Genomic DNA, 9,907 nt, shown 5'->3' with positions numbered 1-9,907 from the left:
GCTGTGTGGAGGAGGAGGAGGACATGGGGGTGCGGGCTGTGTGAGGAGGAGGACATGGAGGTGCGGGCTGTGTGAGGAGGAGGACATGGGGGTGCGGGCTGTGTGAGGAGGAGGACATGGGGGTGCGGGCTGTGTGAGGAGGAGGAGGACATGGGGGTGCGGGCTGTGTGAGGAGAAGGAGGACATGGGGGTGCGGGCTGTGTGAGGAGAAGGAGGACATGGGGGTGCGGGCTGTGTGAGGAGGAGGAGGACATGGGGGTGCGGGCTGTGTGAGGAGGAGGAGGACATGGGGGTGCGGGCTGTGTGAGGAGAGGAGGACATGGGGGTGCGGGCTGTGTGAGGAGGAGGAGGACATGGGGGTGCGGGCTGTGTGAGGAGGTGGAGGACATGGGGGTGCGGGCTGTGTGGAGGAGGAGGGGGACATGGGGGTGCGGGCTGTGTGGAGGAGGAGGGGGACATGGGGGTGCGGGCTGTGTGAGGAGAAGGAGGACATGGGGGTGCGGGCTGTGTGAGGAGAAGGAGGACATGGGGGTGCGGGCTGTGTGAGGAGGAGGAGGAGGACATGGGGGTGCGGGCTGTGTGAGGAGGAGGAGGAGGACATGGGGGTGCGGGCTGTGTGTGGAGGAGGAGGACATGGGGGTGCGGGCTGTGTGGAGGAGGAGGACATGGGGGTGCGGGCTGTGTGGAGGAGGAGGACATGGGGGTACGGGCTGTGTGGAGGAGGAGGACATGGGGGTGCGGGCTGTGTGAGGAGGAGGGGTACATGGGGGTGCGGTCTGTGAGGGGGAGGGGTACATGGGGGTGCGGGCTGTGTGAGGAGGAGGACATGGGGGTGCGGGCTGTGTGAGGAGGAGGAGGACATGGGGGTGCGGGCTGTGTGGAGGAGGAGGAGGACATGGGGGTGCGGGCTGTGTGAGGAGGAGGACATGGAGGTGCGGGCTGTGTGAGGAGGAGGACATGGGGGTGCGGGCTGTGTGAGGAGGAGGAGGACATGGGGGTGCGGGCTGTGTGAGGAGAAGGAGGACATGGGGGTGCGGGCTGTGTGAGGAGAAGGAGGACATGGGGGTGCGGGCTGTGTGAGGAGAAGGAGGACATGGGGGTGCGGGCTGTGTGAGGAGGAGGAGGACATGGGGGTGCGGGCTGTGTGAGGAGGAGGAGGACATGGGGGTGCGGGCTGTGTGGAGGAGGAGGGGGACATGGGGGTGCGGGCTGTGTGGAGGAGGAGGGGGACATGGGGGTGCGGGCTGTGTGAGGAGAAGGAGGACATGGGGGTGCGGGCTGTGTGAGGAGAAGGAGGACATGGGGGTGCGGGCTGTGTGAGGAGGAGGAGGAGGACATGGGGGTGCGGGCTGTGTGTGGAGGAGGAGGACATGGGGGTGCGGGCTGTGTGGAGGAGGAGGACATGGGGGTGCGGGCTGTGTGGAGGAGGAGGACACGGGGGTGCGGGCTGTGTGAGGGGGAGGGGTACATGGGGGTGCGGGCTGTGTGAGGAGGAGGAGGACATGGGGGTGCGGGCTGTGTGGAGGAGGAGGACATGGGGGTGCGGGCTGTGTGAGGAGGAGGGGTACATGGGGGTGCGGGCTGTGTGAGGGGGAGGGGTACATGGGGGTGCGGGCTGTGTGAGGAGGAGGAGGACATGGGGGTGCGGGCTGTGTGGAGGAGGAGGACATGGGGGTGCGGGCTGTGTGAGGAGAAGGAGGACATGGGGGTGCGGGCTGTGTGAGGGGGAGGAGGACATGGGGGTGCGGGCTGTGTGAGGAGGAGGAGGACATGGGGGTGCGGGCTGTGTGAGGAGGAGGAGGACATGGGGGTGCGGGCTGTGTGAGGAGAAGGAGGACATGGGGGTGCGGGCTGTGTGAGGAGGAGGAGGACATGGGGGTGCGAGCTGTGTGAGGAGGAGGACATGGGGGTGCGGGCTGTGTGTGGAGGAGGAGGACATGGGGGTGCGGGCTGTGTGGAGGAGGAGGACATGGGGGTGCGGGCTGTGTGGAGGAGGAGGACATGGGGGTGCGGGCTGTGTGAAGAGGAGGGGTACATGGGGGTGCGGGCTGTGTGAGGAGGAGGGGTACATGGGGGTGCGGGCTGTGTGAGGAGGAGGAGGAGAACATGGGGGTGCGGGCTGTGTGAGGAGGAGGAGGAGAACATGGGGGTGCGGGCTGTGTGAGGAGGAGGAGGAGAACATGGGGGTGCGGGCTGTGTGAGGAGGAGGGGTACATGGGGGTGCGGGCTGTGAGGAGGAGGACATGGGGGTGCGGGCTGTGTGAGGAGGGGGAGGGGTACATGGGGGTGCGGGCTGTGTGAGGAGGAGGACATGGGGTGCGGGCTGTGTGAGGAGGAGGACATGGGGGTGGGGGCTGTGTGAGGAGGAGGAGGACATGGGGGTGCGGGCTGTGTGTGGAGGAGGAGGACATGGGGGTGCGGGCTGTGTGTGGAGGAGGAGGACATGGGGGTGGGGGCTGTGTGAGGAGGAGGAGGACATGGGGGTGCGGGCTGTGTGAGGAGGAAGAGGACATGGGGGTGCGGGCTGTGTGAGGAGGAGGAGGACATGGGGGTGCGGGCTGTGTGAGGAGGAGGAGGACATGGGGGTGCGGGCTGTGTGAGGAGGAGGAGGACATGGGGGTGCGGGCTGTGTGAGGAGGAGGAGGACATGGGGGTGCGGGCTGTGTGAGGAGGAAGAGGACATGAGGGTGCGGGCTGTGTGAGGAGGAAGAGGACATGGGGGTGCGGGCTGTGTGAGGAGGAAGAGGACATAGGGGTGCGGGCTGTGTGAGGAGGAAGAGGACATGGGGGTGCGGGCTGTGTGAGGAGGAAGAGGACATGGGGGTGCGGGCTGTGTGAGGAGGAGGAGGACATGGGGGTGCGAGCTGTGTGAGGAGGAGGAGGAGGACATGGGGGTGCGGGCTGTGTGAGGAGGAGGAGGACATGGGGGTGCGGGCTGTGTGAGGAGGAGGACATGGGGGTGCAGGCTGTGTGAGGAGGAGGACATGGGGGTGCGGGCTGTGTGTGGAGGAGGAGGACATGGGGGTGCGGGCTGTGTGGAGGAGGAGGACATGGGGGTGCGGGCTGTGTGGAGGAGGAGGACATGGGGGTGCGGGCTGTGTGAGGAGGAGGGGTACATGGGGGTGCGGGCTTTGTGAGGAGGAGGAGGAGAACATGGGGGTGCGGGCTGTGTGAGGAGGAGGGGTACATGGGGGTGCGGGCTGTGTGAGGAGGAGGAGGACATGGGGGCGCGGGCTGTGTGAGGAGGAGGAGGACATGGGGGTGCGGGCTGTGTGTGGAGGAGGAGGACATGGGGGTGCGGGCTGTGTGGAGGAGGAGGACATGGGGGTGCGGGCTGTGTGGAGGAGGAGGACATGGGGGTGCGGGCTGTGTGAGGAGGAGGGGTACATGGGGGTGCGGGCTGTGTGAGGAGGAGGAGGAGAACATGGGGGTGCGGGCTGTGTGTGGAGGAGGAGGACATGGGGGTGCGGGCTGTGTGAGGAGGAGGAGGACATGGGGGCGCGGGCTGTGTGAGGAGGGGGAGGGGTACATGGGGGTGCGGGCTGTGTGAGGAGGAGGGCATGGGGGTGGGGGCTGTGTGTGGAGGAGGAGGACATGGGGGTGCGGGCTGTGTGTGGAGGAGGAGGACATGGGGGTGGGGGCTGTGTGAGGAGGAGGACATGGGGGTGGGGGCTGTGTGAGGAGGAGGACATGGGGGTGGGGGCTGTGTGAGGAGGAGGAGGAGGACATGGGGGTGGGGGCTGTGTGAGGAGGAGGAGGACATGGGGGTGCGGGCTGTGTGAGGAGGAGGAGGACATGGGGTGCGGGCTGTGTGAGGAGGAAGAGGACATGGGGGTGCGGGCTGTGTGAGGAGGAGGACATGGGGGTGCGGGCTGTGTGAGGAGGAGGACATGGGGGTCTGGGCTGTGTGAGGAGGAAGAGGACATGGGGGTGCGGGCTGTGTGAGGAGGAAGAGGACATGGGGGTGCGGGCTGTGTGAGGAGGAAGAGGACATGGGGGTGCGGGCTGTGTGAGGAGGAAGAGGACATGGGGGTGCGGGCTGTGTGAGGAGGAAGAGGACATGGGGGTGCGGGCTGTGTGAGGAGGAAGAGGACATGGGGGTGCGGGCTGTGTGAGGAGGAGGAGGACATGGGGGTGCGAGCTGTGTGAGGAGGAGGACATGGGGGTGCGGGCTGTGTGTGGAGGAGGAGGACATGGGGGTGCGGGCTGTGTGGAGGAGGAGGACATGGGGGTGCGGGCTGTGTGGAGGAGGAGGAGGACATGGGGGTGCGGGCTGTGTGAGGAGGAGGGGTACATGGGGGTGCGGGCTGTGTGAGGAGGAGGAGGAGGAGAACATGGGGGTGCGGGCTGTGTGAGGAGGAGGAGGAGAACATGGGGGTGCGGGCTGTGTGAGGAGGAGGGGTACATGGGGGTGCGGGCTGTGTGAGGAGGAGGACATGGGGGTGCGGGCTGTGTGAGGAGGGGGAGGGGTACATGGGGGTGCGGGCTGTGTGAGGAGGAGGACATGGGGGTGGGGGCTGTGTGAGGAGGAGGAGGACATTGGGGTGCGGGCTGTGTGAGGAGGAAGAGGACATGGGGGTGCGGGCTGTGTGAGGAGGAAGAGGACATGGGGGTGCGGGCTGTGTGAGGAGGAAGAGGACATGGGGGTGCGGGCTGTGTGAGGAGGAAGAGGACATGGGGGTGCGGGCTGTGTGAGGAGGAAGAGGACATGGGGGTGCGGGCTGTGTGAGGAGGAGGAGGACATGGGGGTGCGGGCTGTGTGAGGAGGAGGACATGGGGGTGCGGGCTGTGTGAGGAGGAGGAGGACATGGGGGTGCGGGCTGTGTGAGGAGGAGGACATGGGGGTGCGGGCTGTGTGGGGAGGAGGACATGGGGGTGCGGGCTGTGTGAGGAGGAGGACATGGGGGTGCGGGCTGTGTGAGGAGGGGGACATGGGGGTGCGGGCTGTGTGGGGAGGAGGACATGGGGGTGCGGGCTGTGTGAGGAGGAGGACATGGGGGTGCGGGCTGTGTGAGGAGGAGGACATGGGGGCGCGGGCTGTGTGAGGAGGAGGACATGGGGGTGCGGGCTGTGTGAGGAGGAGGACATGGGGGTGCGGGCTGTGTGAGGAGGGGGACATGGGGGTGCGGGCTGTGTGGGGAGGAGGACATGGGGGTGCGGGCTGTGTGAGGAGGAGGACATGGGGGTGCGGGCTGTGTGAGGAGGAGGACATGGGGGTGCGGGCTGTGTGAGGAGGAGGACATGGGGGTGGGGGCTGTGTGAGGAGGAGGACATGGGGGTGCGGGCTGTGTGAGGAGGAGGACATGGGGGTGCGGGCTGTGTGAGGAGGAGGACATGGGGGTGCGGGCTGTGTGAGGAGGAGGACATGGGGGTGCGGGCTGTGTGAGGAGGAGGACATGGGGGTGCGGGCTGTGTGAGGAGGGGGACATGGGGGTGCGGGCTGTGTGAGGAGGGGGACATGGGGGTGCGGGCTGTGTGAGGAGGAGGACATGGGGGTGCGGGCTGTGTGAGGAGGAGGACATGGGGGTGCGGGCTGTGTGAGGAGGAGGAGTACATGGGGGTGCGGACTGTGTGAGGAGGAGGACATGGGGGTGCGGGCTGTGTGAGGAGGAGGACATGGGGGTTCGGGCTGTGTGAGGAGGAGCACATGGGGGTGCGGGCTGTGTGAGGAGGGGGACATGGGGGTGCGGGCTGTGTGAGGAGGGGGACATGGGGGTGCGGGCTGTGTGAGCAGGAGGAGGAGGACATGGGGGTGCGGGCTGTGTGAGGAGGAGGACATGGGGGTGCGGGCTGTGTGAGGAGGAGGACATGGGGGTGCGGGCTGTGTGAGGAGGAGGACATGGGGGTGCGGGCTGTGTGAGGAGGAGGACATGGGGGTGCGGGCTGTGTGAGGAGGAGGACATGGGGGTGCGGGCTGTGTGAGCAGGAGGAGGAGGACATGGGGGTGCGGGCTGTGTGAGGAGGAGGACATGGGGGTGCGGGCTGTGTGAGGAGGAGGACATGGGGGTGCGGGCTGTGTGAGGAGGAGGACATGGGGGTGCGGGCTGTGTGAGGAGGGGTACATGGGGGTGCGGGCTGTGTTTTGGGGGGATATGGATAGGAGACACCGGGCTCGTACCTGTGGATTATTCCAATGTGATTGTTAGGGGTTTTTCCGAATGGTTTTAGATTCACAATTTATATAAAACTAATTCCTTATTCATTGCAAAACTGGGATGTGATTTTCAAAAATATCACTAGGTGGCAGCATTTCCCTGCTCTTCCTTCCTGCCTTGTCCCATTGCTAACGCTGCACGGCATACATTTAGCTCACTATACGGGACACGGGTCACTATACAGGATACGGGTCACTATACGGGACACGGGTCACTATACGGGACACGGGTCACTATACGGGACACGGGTCACTATACGGGACACAGGTCACTATACAGGATACGGGTCACTATACGGGACACGGGTCACTACACGGGACACGGGTCACTATACAGGATACAGGTCACTATACGGGACATGGGTCACTACGGGTCACTATACGGGACACGGGTCACTATACAGGATACAGGTCACTATACGGGACACGGGTCACTATACGGGACACGGGTCACTATACGGGACACGGGTCACTATACGGGACACGGGTCACTATACGGGACACGGGTCACTATACAGGATACGGGTCACTATACGGGACACGGGTCACTACGGGTCACTATACAGGATACAGGTCACTATACGGGACATGGGTCACTACGGGTCACTATACGGGACACGGGTCACTATACGGGACACGGGTCACTATACAGGATACAGGTCACTATACGGGACATGGGTCACTACGGGTCACTATACGGGACACGGGTCACTATACAGGATACGGGTCACTATACGGGACACGGGTCACTATACGGGACACGGGTCACTATACAGGATACGGGTCACTATACGGGACACGGGTCACTACGGGTCACTATACGGGACACGGGTCACTATACAGGATACAGGTCACTATAGGGGACACGGGTCACGATACGGGACATGGGTCACTACACGGGACATGGGTCACTACGGGTCACTATACGGGACACGGGTCACTATACAGGATACAGGTCACTATAGGGGGCACGGGTCACTATACGGGACACGGGTCACTATACAGGATACGGGTCACTATACGGGACACGGGTCACTACGGGTCACTATACGGGACACGGGTCACTATACAGGATACAGGTCACTATAGGGGACACGGGTCACGATACGGGACATGGGTCACTACACGGGACATGGGTCACTACGGGTCACTATACGGGACACGGGTCACTATACAGGATACAGGTCACTATAGGGGGCGCCTCGGTTCCTATTCTCCACAATAGAGCAGAACTAAAAATCGATCATGTGGGGACCACCGCCTGCTAACTTATACAGCAGACACCCGCTGCTAGCATTGACTGCCATTTATGACCAGATTGGTGTAAAGTAAGGCCCCTTTCACACTGGCGATGTTTACCCGCATGTTCTGTGTGTGTGTTTGATGGGCAGAACTGGCATTGCCCTTTGTCCAACTGTTTTCAATGGGTTAAGTCGTCATTTTTCGTCATGCAGACGTGTGCATATTTTAAACACACAGCGGGTCACATGTATCATAGTTTTTTCGGCTGCCACTTTTTCAAGTTTCCTGAAGTTGGCTTCTTTAATCATTGCAATGTATCTTACGTTTTTCCCTTTTGTGATACATGTGAGTCGTACCTGAAATATGCCCCATACTAGTCTTTGGAGACGCCTCAAAAACGCACTGCACTCTGAGACTCGAGTGTGAGTGCAATTAGTGTGTCACTAATCAATTGCCATAGCAAAGATAGACCACAGTCATGAGTCTCCTCCGGGTGAAAAACACAAAACCCTTAATGGATTTATTTAAAGACTGATGGAAAAAAACAAGCCAAAACATCAGTTGTTACACATTGCTCTACAACGTGATCTGCAGTGCAAGAGTCAAAGGGAATCTGCCATCAGACTTTATCCCAATAATCTAGCAGCCCCTAATTCCATCTTTTGTGTAAAATCTCACCTGTTTACCTACAAAAAAAAATCCCCTCCAAAGTAGAGTCAAATTTTGCCTGCGATGAGTCAAGTTTAGAGGCTGCAGGTGGAGGGTCTCTTGAGATGCCTCTATAGTAGAACATACATTTGGTCATCTCCCCTTTCAGATCACATCAGGCTTATGATACAGTATTAGGGAGATAAAGGCATAAATACAATATAAAATACAATATAAAAGTAGATAAATACACAAAAATCCCCACCCCAGCTATTTATCTTTAGCTACAATTGTGCCACCATGTTGTTCGCCCCAGTTTCCAGAAACTGAAGATGGGGAACATTGGCTTCCACCCCATATAAGCCTCTAAGATCCCCCATCATGCACAGCGAATGTCTGGCTTTATATGTTGCAGCCTCTGTTCCATATAGAAGTTCTCTGATTCCCTAATGTATCAATTAGACTTGTAAGTAATAAGTAGGGAAAAGCTGCATTGTTACTGTGTGTGTGTTATGACAGTCTGTGGGTGCTAGGGGGCGCTCTGGAGCTGTGGAGCACATAGTATCTGCACCTCCTGATAATATTATGTATGGTGTTCGGGATGCCCTCTGGCTCATTCCTGCAGTAGTCGCACACACTGAGCCTTAACAAAGACAAATCTGTGGAACGAAAAACACAATCGAGGATTACGAGTGGAGACGCAACATTGTATTCTCAGTTTTTAGCTGTTGTGCCTCCCGGGTGTTCCCTAATGTTGTGAAATTCTAAACAATACATGTAAGGTGACCCAACAACCTACCTATACAGACCCCATGTAATGAGACCATCATTCAGGGATATACTGAACCGTGGGGTCAAGTGGGATTATTTTTAGGGGGGCGATTGTAGAGATTTTGTATTAGGACACAGCAGGTTCAAGTTGAAGGTCAATGGTGATGGGTGAAGGTCTAAGGGGTATTACTGGATGTAGTTTTACACTGGGGTAACCTAGGTCCAACTGTAGTGCTGGGGGCGCCCCATTTGTGTATACAGAATGTAGTGTCGGACTGTCCCACCGAAGGATCATAGAATACTTGGGTGGGCGCAGACTCTAACTTAAATGTTGGACCCCAGACAACATAATTTGGATTCTAGAAGGGTCTATTTCATAATGGATAATGGTTGATAAAGGTTGGGACCCCAGAATAATCCAAGGAACCACAGTCCGACACGGAGTATGTATCAAGTCCATTGTGTCAAGTGAACACTCTAATGGGGTTGGCTACAGCCGGACTTTATTATGAATCTGAGTATGACCTCACCGGTGGGCTCCATGATTCACTGGTGGTCCGGTCTCACCCACTACAAATGCCTTGAAGATACTGGTGATCGCCGTTCAATGGCTACAACGAAAAACAAGAGGAGTCTCTCCATTCCTTCTTGTGGAAGTTCCAAAATGAAGTGACCCTGCCTTGATGTTTTTGGTGGTCCCATCTGAGAAAATGGTGGGCACCAGGCATGTGTGACTACACATCCGCTATGGGGCAGAGTCCTCCACCAAAGTTCTCAGTGAAGTTGGTGGCTTCTGTACTTATGGGACAGTCATTACCTGGACATCTATGTGAAGACATCTCCTCATGGATCTGGTATCTCAAAAAGTTTTCATAAGGAGAGAAGAAACATCTGACTGCTCCTCACAGTCGTCTTTCTCACGAGCCGTTCATTGCAATATCCTTCCTTGTTGATGTCACCTTGAACCTTTGCCCATATGTGACACAGGCGCGGACTGGAGGTACCGGAGCTGTAGATGATCTTGGCGCGTGGCCATAGACTATATCTCCTGCCAATCCTCACACTCCTGATTCACCCTGTGGGATAGTCATG

The sequence above is a fragment of the Engystomops pustulosus genome, chromosome 8 (assembly GCF_040894005.1).
Source record: "Engystomops pustulosus chromosome 8, aEngPut4.maternal, whole genome shotgun sequence".
Lineage (NCBI taxonomy): Eukaryota > Metazoa > Chordata > Amphibia > Anura > Leptodactylidae > Engystomops > Engystomops pustulosus.
This window is presented reverse-complemented; position numbering follows the sequence as displayed.